Here is a 15,880-nt window from a genome sequence, read left to right as displayed (position 1 = left end):
ATTTTTTGCGTTTGACAATTTTTTTTCTGGGTGAAAATAATTCTGATTTTGTTTATTTTAGACATCGGGAAACAACATATAAAATTATGAAGCAAATTAAAAAGGTCGACCAGCCACCCCCTGTTCGATCTTATCTGAAATCACCCTGCTATAGCTCTTCACTTTGTGATTTCCTGGGCATAACTTTTGCACATAATGTGAGAGATGTGTGAAAACCCCAAGTAGAGCAACTAAAGTAAAGAAGCGATGTATTGTGAACACTGTTTATTGCACATCAAGTTAACCACATCTAGAATAGAAATTTAAGTTTGTCAACGCAAAATGAAGCTAATTACACATGAAGCTAAACACATCTAATATATAAAGTCCTGTTTTCCAACACAAAATAAAGTTCACGTCTGTGTTTTGCTGTCGGGCTCAAGTCTTGCCAGCACACGCATACTCACTTAATATCAAAATGCATATTTCGCAATAAAAAGAACCTTGGACTAACGTGTCCCTCGCAAGAAGGAAAATTGGAGCACATGTCTCTGCTTAAGCAGCCTCATCCTTTGGCGTCTCTCCTTTCACTTTGAATTCTGTGTCTTCACGTGGAAATGAAGTCTAGTTAGAACATAGAACTTGATGATTTTGTTTGTCAGAGGGACACTGTGATCAGAACAACCAACAAGAGTCAACTTGGTCACCTGCAGAAAGGACACTCGGTCCATGAGGCTTTTTCTTCTCACCTGCTTCACACTAAAATAGTGCGTAAAAGTTTTCTCAAGTGACCTCACAAGCGTGTTGAGCTTTGCTGGCGAGTACAGAAGACCTCCCCTATCAACTACAGCATTGAGGCATGCTGCAAGTAAAGCAGGCCTATCCTTAAGTTGAAGCAGTTCTTGACAGCATTCAGCACATTTTGTACCAACGATGCTCTTTCTTGCGACATAGCCAGCAATGTATGACAAAGAAGATATTCTCAAGACAGTCCTGTAGAATCCTGCCTGTAAAAAAAACTTATTAAGGCGAAGGACATCGGCTTTTATCATCAGGCCTGCCTGCGAAGGCTTCCACTGTGACGTGCTGCCCATGTTGATTCCTTGAAGTGTTTCAAGGGCCAAGTGAAGTGTACCAAGAGCTGCCTGGTACTTTGTCATGTCTTGAAGACTTGTAGCAACTGATGGATGACATGCAGACATTAATGGGTACCATTTGAACGCAATATCAAGAAACCACGCTGTAGTCTCAGCTTCGGGTTCCAGGATTTCTTCCTTTATCAAATACCGAATTGCATCGGGGGCTTCCCTGAAAATCTGGGAAGTGATTCCTACTTTCATTTTAGTAAAATGGCCGCCACTGCCATGGACCTCGGAAAGCCTCGGAGCAACTTTCAGTTCACTTTCAGCGTCATATTCTATCAGCCCATGCATATGATCCAGCTGCACTTGGTTAGATGGCTAACCATGCTGGCATATACATTTGCATCACTGAGTGTAAAAACATCAGAGCTTAAAAGTTGGCCTCTAGTATTCTTCAGTACATGTGCCGCATCAGCAGTGAAGAATAGCTCCTTCCAAAAAGGGATGCTGTACCCTAGCGTACTGTGTTCAAGTGTTGGTGTCTAGAAGAGCCCAACTGGCGCAAGGTTATACGGTTGGATGGTCCCATGTCACATGTCACAACATGGATTCTCAGATCCCAAGTGTAAATCAGTCCAGCTGGAACCAGCTGGGAATGGATTATGAAACTGGAAACTACTTCCAGCTGGAAAAAAAATCTAGCTAGAAACAGCTTCATTTCCAACTAGAAATGGAACCGTTTCCAACTGAAAATGGAACTGTTTTCAACAGGAACGGGAGCTAGTTCTAGCCGGAAACTTGGACATTTTCAGCATAAATATCCACAAGTATTTATCAATTATATTTCAGTATGAGCTACAACCAGTAAAGTGATTCCCAGTTTAATGTGAATGATGTACTGTAAAATTCCGAGCAAGCGTCCCCCCCCCCCCCCTCCCCCCCCCCCGAACGCAAGTTAAAATGACTTGCAAGGTGTGTGTGTGTGTGTGGGGTTCAAGATGGCGGCAACAAATTTTTTTTTTTTGGGACAAAAAGAAAAAAAAGTGCAGTTCACATTCATTTAATTTTTTATTTATCTCTGAGCACATAGACTTTATTAGGCCAAAGATTTGTCACTGCTATATTAATCACTTTCAAAACTACCACAAGATTTCTCGGAGTCGGTCGCAAGAAAAAGTTTGCAGCATTCCGCTATGTTTCCGAATTGCGTGCCATTCGCTATTTTGACGGCCTTTTCATAGAGAAGCCGGTTGCTAATGGCTCATTCTGCACTTTGGCGCTCCAGGTATTCAAAGAGCGCATCGTCCACATATTCACTGAACACCGGCGCGCCATTACTTAGCTTTCGTCGAAGTTTGGCTGTAGTGAATTGTCAAAATTCTTGTCCCATTCCCGTATTCAGTCGAGCTTGATGTGTCGAGACATCTGGTGTACGTTTTTCCCGTTTTCACGATGCCATTGGACGATCTCAATTTTTTTTGCCACTGTGTAAGAATGCATAGCCGAACTGACACCACCAAAAAAAAGCGACATTGGTGCGTGGCGACCGGGCTGATCGGGCTGCAAAGTAGGATTGGATTGGATTCTTGGACTGGATTTCGCCGGCCGGTGTTGCCTGGGCGCGGTCAGCGCAGTGCATGATGCGGGTGCGGAGCAAGGAGGGGGCGCTTTCCCGGAACGGTGCGGAAATGTGAAATTAGCAGTGAAGTTGGGAGGGGCTCAGGTTCTTGCTTGGGTGGGGGCGCTTGCTCGGAATTTTACGGTACTTCAAAACCGCATTGGCATTGCACCTAGTATTAATTGTCACACTATTTACTGTGTTGCATAACCAAACTCGGAACATGCACTCAGGACATTCTGCATTCTCTTTCATGTTTATTGCACATCCCTTCAGTGTTCATTGCACTAGCAAGAATGTTTGAGGTCCCACCTGAGGTCCTGGATCTTCTATCCAAGGAGTTCAGGGACCACCTCGTAGAGGTGTGAAACTGGTACAGATTTGGTTTCTCTACACCATTGAAGTGTGGATGTAAAAACGCAATTTATAGTAAATCAAGTTTTACACTAAATAAATCCCAGCTCGAAATAGTGTTTAAGAAAAGAAATGCACCTACCACACACAATCTCAACCTTTTCTGGGGTCATCTGCTCTCTGCCGCTTTGACCTGATGCCCTCTCGGTCGGTCTGCTGTTACCCTAACGCTCCTCTGCATGAGGGTGTCACTTTCCCAGACTGCCACATCAGCATCTTTGATAGCAATCCTTGGTCTCTTGTTTAGCTTTATTTTCTTACTTGTTCCCGTGATGTAATCACTCTGTCTTTCAGGTGGAACTGAAAAGTGTTAGAGGAAATAGTACAGAGCAGGCAGTTATTTCTAACTGTAGAAAGACTACTTTCATCCTGTAATATTTTGATAGTTGGCTCACATTTTTGTATCAGTGTGATGTGACAACATACAAGTAGCCCTAACATTTTCAAGACCCAGGCACCAGCTACAACGAAACTCAATTTACACCACCTGAAGTGTTACATGAAAATATTGGAACAACCTTACCAATCAGCAATAGAATTTTATGCTTGGTTATACGCAAAGTCTCAGGCATTTATATTGAATGCTAGATTATGAATTCATATTCATGCAGACCCAGGTGATGGCACAATTAATGTGTACAAATATAGTAACCACTTGGAATAGATTTAGAGAAATAGGACAGAAAATACAGAGAGAAAAAAATGAAAGACGTTTACAACTTCCTGTAACGCCGATTTAGAGTGCAGCTCTTGAGGAGGACTAAGAGGGGAGGGTACTGAGGGGGGAGGGTATGCTCCTCCTAATTTGTACCTTTTTCCCCTCCCCTCCTTCTTTCACGTGTGAAACGCGTGTTGTCACAATACATTTTGGCGCGGTGCTGAAACGTCACTGTGACGTTTCGGCATGTGACTTCCACTGAAACGTCACGTGACATTTCGGTGCAAGTCACGGTGCCGTTTCGGCTTGCGACTTCCACCGAAACATCACGGTGATGTTTCAGCGCCGCACCAAAACGTAGCGGGACGCATGACGTTGCATGTTTCACGCATGGAAGAAGGAGAAGGGGAGAAGGAGAGGGTACCCTCTCTTCAGTACCCTTCCCTACTATATAACTATATAACATAAAAAATTACCCTTTAAAAATGACTTCAGTGCACCTTTAAGGGGGCTCACCAACCTTTATTTACAGCTTCCCTTTACGGCTTTGCTGCAAAGTATGGCAGAAGAGTTGTGAAATAAAAGTTGTCCAAGCTCTCTTTCATGTCCTCCCAAATATTCTTGTTAAACCTGATCCTTTGAACGGTCAGGAAGTTATAATGACTATGTCCCCGCAGAGAACATGGTCTGCCCACTTGGGGTTTGTTACACCCATCCGTCCTACTACTTCCTCAAAGAAAACACTAACGTGACTTGCGAGCAGCGTCTCGTGATCTGCCTTTCTCAAGGTGTAGGAGCCCTTTAAATCCACACATCCCCATGGTAGTTGTTCTGTCGCATCGTACATGATTGCATCAGGAGTTGCTCCGATCCATGGCTGGTTGGGATCTACAAACAGCCCTGCAGTCGATAGATGAACGTCTCGGCCCCTGCTCTTCAAAACTTCCTTGTAGCATTGCGGCGCTTTTGGTTTGTTGACAATTCCATACCAAAAAAAAGTAGATACACAATACGAAAAATTCAAATTGAGCAGTGTACATTTATCTCACTCTTCAAACTTGATCAGCACGTTGTGAGAAGTACCACTACAGAAAAATTGATTTTTCATTGTAAGACATAAAATACTTCAAATGAGAGACCTATGGCAGCGTGCTGTGGGCCTCTGTTTCTCTATCTGTAAAAAAATAAATAAGATTATTCTATGTCCACTACCAGAAGTGGTGCCATGATTTTCTGACCATCGCAAAATTATGTGAGAGGTGCGGGTGGTAGAGCGATGTCACATAGACGCGTGTGGTCGATGGCGACGCTCTCATTCTCAAGCTGCCTCTCTTAGCAAAAAATTAATCGCTCGTGTTCGACGTTGCACAGGGGTTGAAAGTGGGGTGTCAATGCCTCGATGGCCTTCTCGAATTCGTTGGCAGCCGCGGCGGGGGTACTTGCCGTTGTTGTGGGTGGCGAGCTCGACGTCGACGCAACGGCAGTGACGGTGGTGTCGCACAACAATTCGAAGATGTCGTTTAAGTCCTCCCCAGCGTAATGGAGCAGCATGGCCTTGCTCCTGCCAGGCACCGTGATGTTGCAGGCCACGAGAAAGTTGCGAAAACATGTCACCCATTTTCTCCAACGTGTTCCGACAGTTCATCGCTCGGCGTGGACGATGAAGGCGAGAAACGGGAGTAATAGGCTCATCCTCGTCACCAATGTAGTGGGTTTGATTATTACTAAGAGCCTTGTTTACAACAAACTGTTTAATAAACACGATTACATTAAATAATGTGGGAGATACATAGCGGCATGATGGTCGCGGTCGCGGCCATGTTGGTCATTCTTGACAATGTCACTGTCGATGACGATTCCCCGATGTGAAACCGAAACAAATAAGAACACAGTGACAGTTAGTGGTAAAAAAAAATTCGGTGAACAAGAATAGCGAGTACAAAGGTACCCGTCGTTGTAGCGTACCAACTTGTGGCAACAGAGGTTTCCCTCGACTGGCAGGCTGCAAAGCCTGCCAGGATACACCTGGTTCTAACATGACACTGCTGGTGTGCCACCATTAGTGTTACAACAGGGAAAAGTACATTCAATTCCGATATCACCAGGCTGAAATCGAGGGACCAGAATTAAAGACATCGTACACATAAAACCGCTCGATAAGTTTTTTTTTTTTTTTTTTCAGCATGTTTTTTACAAGTAGCATAAAGGGTGCCAGTGCACGGACACATTCCTCGAACAGCTTTTGGAAGAAAGTGGCGACAATGCACTGCCAGAGCTATCAAAATGTTATGTTGTTTAACCAAGGCATGCACCTCGTGCATTAACCACAACATTGAATGACGGTACTTTTAAGGCACACAAAGTATGGATTTCATCGAGGGATGCAAGTGCGCTTGTTTTATATTCATCAGGTGTTCGCAAAAGAAAAAAAAAAAAAAAATGAGGTTGGATATTTTTTTTGACAGACCTCATAAAAAGCGGTCAGAACATAAACTTCATACAAGCCTCCAAATATGTTCCTCCGGTGTGGCAAATTTAGAGGCACTTGCAATCAGAAAAGGCTGATTCTCAGTCTTTTGTAAGGAGAGAGCATCACAGCAGTACATCGGAGTCATTTCTCTGATTGTCCCTAACCAGGGGCAGCTTTAAGTTGCACAGTTCTGCAACCACAAAGACCATGACACTGATAGTCTTCTTAGATGTGATGGGCAAAGACTGCTTAAAAATTCTATACGTCTTCATCGGGTTGATGGCCTGCTCCACATGGATCTGGACAGCTGCAATGCGTCTTGTCAACGTTACATGCCGCTCACTGAGTTGTGCTTTACCTAGAGAAAAAATAAAAACCTGAGTAAGACACGAGACGCAGCGATATCGGACCCAGTATCTTTTTGAGCTTTACAGCCTGGACCTTTTGCTTGGGCTCCAGTGTAAAACCATGGTCAGTTACGACCTCGTCACCTCGAACCAGGTAGTCACTGAAGTCGCACTTGCGCATACCGAGTTTATCAGAGGCGCACGGCCTTCGATCGGAGACGTGCACAATATACCCATTTGGAGCAATGGCCACAGGGAACTTCACTGTTTTATGCGCCTTGTAGCCACTGTATGTCTGCACCCGAGGCATCGGCTTTTTGGGCCGCTGCAAATGTACCTCGGTACGATCAATAATGCAGGTCGTTCTGCCATGACCATTGTCGATGAACGACTGTGCCTTGCTTCTACGAATAATACCCCTTGGCAGCCAAAGCACAGCCGACTCCATGACCGTTTTGAGTCGTCCCAGCACAGCCTTGACAACGTTGCCGACACTCGGCACGGAAATAAAAAATATCCTCGGAAGATGGCCATGCAAAAGCCCGAGGTGAAGCCTTTTAAGGCAAAGAAGAAGCTGGTCTTTTATTGAAAGTTGCCCAACTTTCGCATCCAGAGTAATGATGGCACTTGTCAAGCTTTCAAAGACTGCTTTTGAAACGCCAGTGTAGAAAACAATGTCGCTTCCTGAGAGTCCATTCGTCATAGAGCGTCGTGGGAAACCGGGAGGAGGTGTTGCTCGACTGTAGGAGTGATTTTCCTAGAAGTGCTCCCACTGAGTGCTTTGATCTTTTTGGGTTATCTAAAGTGTGAACATAAGAACCAGAAGACATTATCAGAGGGCTTTTTAGTGTGCGGTTCAGGCAGTCTGACTTGTCCGTTTTGGCAACCTTGAGGGCCACATGCATTCCACAGATGCAGCCTAGCACCCTGGGGAAGCCGGTGATTGCAGCAAACTCTGAAGAATGATTGAAAAGCAAACAGGCATTCAAGTACAATTCAACAGTGATCCGGGTACACTTCATTTCACCATAACTTGGCAAATGGCTCATGGTACAACCCCAACAAGCCGATCAGAACGTTGAAGCAAGACATGTGACACTGTGTCGTCGAAGAGTGCTCCTCCCGTGAAGAGCTGTTGCATGCTTCGCTTCGTCGCGCAGGTTGACTCGAGGAAGCCGTAGCATTCGCTTTTTACAATCTTATGTGTAAACGAAGTATACTAGTTGCATGATAAGCATGTAAAAACCAATATTGTATAAAGGATATAGACATAAATTTTGTGCTTTGAAATGAGGCTCTCAACCACAATTGTGCAGCACTTGTTACACTGTTGGAAGCTCTATGAAGCGCTGCCTTTCATCCTCTGCCACGGCATAGTTTACCCAAACACCATCGTTGTTCTTCTTTACTAGGGAGTGTTTAGAGCCCGCTGACCACGATCTTAACAACCACAAGCTTGACACTAAAAATCATTCACTTCGGAACACTGACCTCCATTTTATTCTGAAGGGCGTGAATTGCCCGAGATGGTGGTATTTTGGCGATGTATGCGGCTGACAGCGATAGGCAGCGAGCTCTATTGCAAGCTCGCTTTGACTGTCAAGATCGATGATCGTGAGCCATTTTAGCATGTTTTCTGTTTGTGCATGCTCACCGCATGAGCGGCGGCGGTCTTGCTCAATCGCGCCGGTATGGATATCAAGTTATGATAAGTCAACACACTGCCTTAACGCTGTGATTTAGCGCGTTTGTAGAAAGGCGATAAAACTGCTCGACTACATTTACGCCGGCGGGTCGACATCCTTGAGTATTCTCAGGTTGTGGTACTCACCGATCGACGTAAGGGCCGCTGCTCGTTGCGTGGTGGGGAAGCAGATTGCCTCGCCAGCTATCAGGATGAGGGCCTGGCTCACACCGTTCACAATATGTGATGTGCTCACCTGGCTTAGGTGGCCCATAACAGATTGAAAGCTTCCACTGGCGTAGAAGCACAACGCCACCAGCACTCGCACGTTGACCGTCAGTGCACAATTTTATTCCGTCGACCGTACAAGGCTACCGCGTCGCACAGCCGGAGTATCGCCTCTTTCGGCAACCAGTAGTACCGTTCTAAAATGTGCTCTGGCACGTTGTTCACTGTAATGCGACTGCGAAACACCCGCTCGCGCCTCAAACTTCTTTCGTTGTCGCGACTGAGCATCCAAAGAAGGTAAGCAGCCATCTTGCATAAAAGAAGTGTAAGACAGCTTCGGAGCTGTCATAGGATTCTGTTGTAACCTGCTCAAAAGTTACGACAATTTTGTTTTGAGAATACGGATTTTCTCTCAGATTTGTCATACACACTTTTTTCGTCGTAAGTTCGCTTTGAGAATCTGGCCTCAGTACTCTTGGATGAACGTTTCACTCTCTTTGCCAGGGTTGCATCCATCTTGCCTCTCGGCTCCTTCCGCTTTTATCTATCTTGCTCGACTGTCGCTCTCTTGGAGATCTAGAATGACCCTAGAAAGGATGGACACTGCTGGTTTTTTTGCGTTGTCTCGTTTAGAAAGAAGCTCACCAAGGGCTGCCACTGCTCCATCAGTCTGGTCAGGCACTTTCCCAACGATAGCCACTGCGTAGGCATGTGCTTCAAAATCTTCCACACCTCTGTGTTGTGCATCTCTTCAAATTCAATAAGCCTGTCTTTTCGCTTGGCGCTCTTCTCAAGGAAGTAGAAGATGTCCTCGGACACCTCGTTGAATTTCGCAGGTAAGCAGGCGGCTCCTTTTTGATGAGGTGACACGGGCAGCCAACGACTATCAAACTCTCCTGGGTTTCTTTTAGCACAGCTGCCACACCGTTCTTTTCAATAATCGTCACGTTGGCGTTGTCGGCACGAAATGCACTGCAGTTCTCCATGGGTACATCGCGTGACTTGAGCGCATCCAGAACGAGGTTTCCAATGCCCGGTGGCCTCTAGCAAACAAAGCAGTCGGCTTGCGACATTCCGCGATTCCTCGGCGTAGTAAGTTACCACAATGGGATACTTTTGCGAACCGCTGTCGTCGCTTCCATCCATAGCGATTGCGAAAGCACTGTGTTTCAGAGACCCCAGCATCGAGTTTTCGGCATCCGCAGCCATTTCCCCGACGATCGCAGTTGCTTTGGTACGTCCGCATCCGTAGCGCTTCGCATCGTCACATTTCGGGAACATTTTTTGAAGTTATGGTCCCGCATGATCTCTCACGCTCGCATGCTGCCTTGATACCGTCGATATCCTTGGTGTGCTTAGGTCCCCAAATGAAGTCTCAGTAAGCTTCAGCGACTCGCGAAGCAGGGACGTCTTCTCAGAAAATTGTGGCAGGTACTTTCCGAAGTATGTGACCAGGCTCAGAATGCGCTGCAGCTCTTGCTTGGATGTCGGCTTTGGTATCTGCAAGACGCTGTCGATTAGGTCGGGTGAAGGCCGAATTCTCTTTTCGCTGGTTCTGTCACCTGGAAAAAATTTCGCTGACACCGATTTCACATTTTTCTGGATTTAGGATGATTCCATCCCACTCAAGGCTGCTAGCAAGCGTTCCTCGTGCTCTTTGCTATTCAAACCCCTCACCAGCACATTATCTACATAGACTCAGACGCCTGGAAGACTGTAAAAAACTTGTGACATGGCTTTTTGGTAGACATCAGGTGCTGACGCTAAACCGAATGGCATGCGGAGAAAGCCCTAGCGTCCGAAGGGGGTGCTGAATGTGCATGTGCGAGAGCTGTTGCTGTCCAGTGGAATCTAATAGAAACTAGAATTTGCGTCTAGTTTTTAAAACATTCGCGCATTTCTTAGTTCAGCCTCAATTTCCTCACGCTTGGACATCTTAAAGCTGCTTGCAAACGTTTCTTGCGCTCTTCGCTGTTCAAACCCCACACCAGCACGTCGTCTACGTAGACCCGGACTCCTGGAAGACCGTCAGATACTTTTGACATGGCTTTTGGGCCATGTCACAAGTAACGGCCTGGAAGACATTGTAACGGCCCGGTGCATGGGCTGTTAGTGAAGAGCCAGGCAGATGATAACAATGCTGCGGCTACTTGACAACTCGTCGGCGCCAGTTTATACTTATCATTTTATAGGTGCGTCTGGTGCACAGTTGCCAGACATGCACATCGTGCCATTACAATGTCCTGACCAATATCAACGAGCTTCACTTTCATTATGTGACTCATGTGGGTAGTGTCCGCTGTGCATTGAGAATCCCGAATACGACGCAACTCATTAAACACAACATTACACAGGTATCGACTTGCGATCTGTGAAATCCCCATGCTGTGGACGGAAGCACAGCACACTCCGGGCTTTTTAACAGTTTGTTGGAAGTTGAGAGTGCTCACACGGGTGCTAAGGCAGAGACATGCGAGGACAAGTCAGACGTAGTTGCAGCACCATCGTTTTCACCTCCGATCTCCATCACTAGATTAGTCGCTGTACACCAGACACAGTCGGTCCAGACTTCTGTTTTCCGTACATGGCTTCTTCACCGGTGCGCTCCTTTTGTGTCTCTCAGCAGGCCTTTCTCGTCGCTTCGTTTTTTTGTAGAGGTAACTCAAGCAGTCTGCAAACTTAATTGTCACAGCGTCTTTCAACAGTGACGCTTTCCGAGGCATGCTGACCAAAACATTAGCGTTGTACACCGCTCCCCATGTCTTACAAAATGTGGTTTGAAGTGTCATTCGCACAGGTAGTCCGAAGACTGGAGGACTTGATCTTTTTGTTGCATAGTGTTCCTCCACACTAAGTCGCTCTTCATCATTCGGCACACTGAACAATGAAAATTTTTGGGAGCCCGATTTGCACCCCGTTTTACAACGGGGAGCGATGCACTTTCTTCCCATTACCCTTAGTTGAATGATGGCCAGAGGTACATTGCACAGACCCACACGAAATAAGACGAAGCGTCACCAAACAAATGCAAAAATGCGACAGCAACTGCGGACAATATGCCAAACACCGAAGTGCAACAAAGGAACATACCGTATTTGCATGAATATAACGCGACCACGAATATAACGCAAAGAAAAATTTTGAGGTCGTCAAAAAAAAAAAAATTATTATTACTATTATAACGCGAGCCGAGGCCCGCCGCCGCGCAAGTCTGCCGCGCTCGAGGAGATACCATAACAGAAATGAAAAGGGGACAAACATCGGTAGAAAACTCGTATGAACGGGAACACATATGCTAAAAACCGAGCCGAATATCGGCGGATATTGAGCACGTGAAAATGGTTTCACGCTATTTTCGACGCGCGCAAAAACTTGCCTCGTAAATGTATTTTTAAACATGTTTGCTTTTTTTTTTTTTTTTTGTACAATAGATACGCGTAGTTATATATATATATATTTATATTTAAATACTCACTTTTTGAACGCTCTGACTTCCGTCCAATTTTCGGTTGCTTTTACGGATATGTGCTGCATCCTTTAACTTTTATTTTACTCATCATCGCTGCTCAGCTCCCGGTCGCTGTCTTCGAACATTGCGTCATCATCCGTACCGTCCATGCTATTTGACAAACAACACTTAAGAAACGCACGCGACACAATCGAGCGCGGCATGGCCTCTCATGCATTTGATATCCACTTCGCGACTTGCGAGATGGAGGCCCGCTTAACGCGACCCGCTGGCGTCAGCTCCTTGTTATTGTCCGCGAGCCACTCCTCGTATTCTCTTCGCACCCGGTCTTTGAAGGGCTTGTTAATACACACATCCAGGGGCTGGAGCTGCGACGTCATTCCTCCAGGTATGACAACAAGGTCACTCTTTGCCTCCCTGATGGTGTTCTTGACCTCGTCCGTCAGGTGCCCCCTGAAAGCATTGAGTACGAGCATCGAGGGGATCTTGAAGGCCGCACCTGGTCGGTTGTCCCACATGACCCGGATCCACTCGCGCATCATTGCACTATTTATCCATCCTTTTTCATTACACCTGATGTGCATCCAGGCAGGAAAAGTTTCGTTTTTCGGAAGCGTTTTCCTTTTAAAAATGAGGAAAGGTGGCAGCTTATGACCGTCGGCCATACATGCCAGCATCGCCGTCACCCGAGTTTTTTCGTTTCCCGTTGAATGAAGACGCACTTCTTTAGAGCCGCGAACATCCACGACGTAGTTGGATGGCGTGTCCAAAAAAATTGGAGTCTCGTCGGCGTTCCCGATTTGACCGATGAGGTAGTTTCGTTTCTTGCGCTGGGCAATGACGTGGCGCTGGAATGCTAGGAGCTTCTCCTCATATTGTGCTGGGAGTTTTTGGCAGATGGAGGTCCTCCGGCGAAGCGAGAATCCAGCGCGATGCATAAGCTTTTGCACCCACGAGCGACTCGCCTTAAGGGGAGACACTGGCGTAATTATTAACTTTTGAACTCCTCGTCCGATTTTAATGAAATTTGGAGAGTGCATCTATGAGCAGATGCAGGGGCACTGTGCAAACTTTGACTTCTATAGGAGAATTATGTAAAAAGTTACATATTTGTGTATGAGGCTGTGGCACCTTTCCTTAGGAAATCTATCGTATGAAAATGAAATGTTAAACCACTGTTTTTATTGCTTGGATATGAAGTAGAGGGTATGTGGCTTTGGGCTATCTAATTTGTATGATTCAAATGTAAATATTTCAGAGAGAAATTTTGTCTCCCAAAATCATATGCACTTTCTTTGAATGCCATTTTGCCAAAATGTCACTTTTTCTCAGTGATGACTTCAACTTAAAACAAAATGAAGTAGATAGCCCAATTCCCCAGTAAATTTCAGTTCAGAAACACTTTGAACGAGGCACCTGGATATGTTTACCATCTAACGATAGATTCCTTGCTACAAAGTTTGCAGCAAAAAAGTGAAACTGAGAAAAACGCATTCAAACTTTGAGCACCTTTACTTTATTAGTTTGGCCCAGTCTGTGTCCACTAAAAGGCGCCGGCAGAGTAGGTCTCCCCTTCGGCTGCCTGGTCCCTCTGTGCCTTGGCGATTGCTGCCAGCTTCCTTTGCTTATGGGCCACTTTCGAAGGGTTGAGGGCCTTCTGCTTCGCCTTGGAGACCTTGGCTTGGAGGGCCTTGTCAGCGTGCTGAACCTGGTGGCTTCCGGGCTCGATTCCCATTTCATGAAGGGCCCTCTCAAAGCCCTTGGGGCCCAGGTTGAATTCCAGGACGGCAAGAGCCACGGCAGTTTCCACAGTTCTTCGAGAGGCGAAATCCGTCTTGGGACACCGCCTCCACACCAGAGCATTGAACGACTCGTTGTTGTTCTGCGTTCCCATCCTAGCACACCTCTCGAGTAGGTCCCGCCTAGAGAGTCTATTGTAGAGGGGCACCAACTCCTTTGCGATGTCTCTGGAGAAGGCAGGGCGGTGTGGCTTCGTCGGCTCTCCTGCTGCCTCCAACGCTTTCTGGCGATTGAAGTGACACCAGGAATGTTCTCCATGAGGGCAGGCCTGATGCCGGGGCTCTTCATCGGTGGAGTAGCTGTGGAGGAGGCTGGCAAACACTGCCTTCTGCATGGCTGGAACGTCTGGGGCACTGGTCTTCAGTGCAGATGCATAGTAGCTGGTCAATTTCTTCATGACAAGGTTCGTTAGTTTGCCCCTTCCACCAAGACCTTTTTTTGTTTTCTTTAGGGCCTCCATGCCAGCATACATTCTTTTGGCGACGTGGTTCACACAGTCTTCTTTCCTCATGCCCTTGTCGTAAAGATCAAGTCCCGCAACATGGTTGAAGGCTTTACTGTCCCCGTCGCACAGCACTGTCACATACTGCAGGTTGTGGAGTTGGACGGACCGACGGAAGATCTCGTCTGCTGCTTGCAGCTCCATCGCATTTGCAGATTCAGCAAAGTTCTTCTGGCATACTGCCCTGTGATTCTCGGCCCAGTCTTCATGGCTGTCAGATCCCTGTGCAGGCCCAAGGCTACATCCATGGCAATAATTGCTCTGGACAGAATAGTCCAAAACTAGTCCAGTCTCAAGCTCGATGGCAACTCCAACACCAAAGTGTGAAGTGTGCCCACGCTTATGCCAAGTGCCATCGTATGTCACACAAACGTCCATCAAATCACCGCTATCGGACTCGCGTGTTTATCGTACAGCTTCTGCTGCCTTGCTCATTACGTTGCTGGCTGCTCTCACTGAGGCGTCGTGGACCTTTTCTCCCAGATCTTGATAAGATCGGAGATGCATGGGCGAAGGAGCATTGATACCGGCAAAAAAGTTCGTAAGCTTCGTGTATCCGATTCCACATTCACGAGATGCAAGAGAAATCCGTGCTGCCAATTCATTCTGCCGCGAGTGTCCGATGGTCGACGAGTGCGGCGTCCGAGCAACGTCCCCGCAGTCTGGGCAGACGACGACGAATTGCGCCTGAACTCCCTTGCCACTCTCGCTTAGCTGAAGGTCTGATCCACGGCACACTGGGCACAGAAGAGCGGACACCAGTGTCTCGATTGCAGATAAAGCAACCAGACGATAACCTTCGGTTGGGGCACCGTCGGGAGCAGCGGGAGCGTTCGTGGGATCCGCAGCGGGATCGCTCTCTTGCAGTAGCGAGATCTTGCGCTCTATCGCCGTGAGCTCCTCCACAACCTCATAATCTTCAGGAAGAGACGAAGAAACGTCGGCTGGTTGTTCAGAGGTCAGGTCCTGAAGCGACGAACCGGGAGATGGTGACGCGCTCGGGAGCGAAGCAGCTGACGCGTCCGACGTGGTTCCGTTAGGGTTAGCGCATCGTACGCGTCCACCTGACGAGCCTCTTGGTTTCACAGAACGGCGGCGAGCTCCAAAGGCTTGGAGGGAATGCCGTTTAACGGCCAGCATCGAGGCGACGAGACCGTAGATAAAACTGTGAGAAATATATAACGAGCAAGCAAAAGAAGCGAACGTTCGGCCGAAGCAACGAGACGAAACAACAATTCGGGCGAGCGGATCACGTGGGGTGTCACGGGCCAATCCAGGCTTGAGTTTCGTTTTCAAGCCAATTATAGCCGACAACTAGAGGGCTCTGGCTTTGTTCATGCTTTCTCTCGAACGAAGTTTACTATCGTCATAAAAGCCCGAAGAAATGACGCTTCCAACGAGGGTATCAACATCGCGGTAGGCCAAATGGGCGCGGAGCGGTCGGCATTTGAAAATGGCGAATCTTGTCAACCGATCGCGCGACGGAACGACTCGGGGATAGGAGGCGCGTTGCCGACCTGTCGATAATCTTTTATATCGGCTTAAATACTCGACGTACGGGCATGAAATTTTATGGAAGGGTGCATTATTAGTTTCTGAAATCAGATATAACAAATTTGAAAAATGCAC

At 46.9% G+C, this 15,880-nt stretch overlaps 1 pseudogene; it reads right to left on the bottom strand.

Annotated features, from left to right (window-relative positions):
- Window positions 1-8,904: 8,904 nt before the first annotated feature.
- LOC115323139 lies at window positions 8,905-9,761 on the bottom strand (annotated as a pseudogene).
- Window positions 9,762-15,880: the final 6,119 nt, after the last annotated feature.

The sequence above is a fragment of the Ixodes scapularis genome, unplaced genomic scaffold, assembly GCF_016920785.2.
Source record: "Ixodes scapularis isolate PalLabHiFi unplaced genomic scaffold, ASM1692078v2 PGA_scaffold0__279_contigs__length_252992795, whole genome shotgun sequence".
Taxonomy (NCBI): domain Eukaryota; kingdom Metazoa; phylum Arthropoda; class Arachnida; order Ixodida; family Ixodidae; genus Ixodes; species Ixodes scapularis.
The sequence above is the reverse complement of the archived record's forward strand: the minus strand, read 5'-3'. Positions and strand labels throughout refer to the sequence as shown.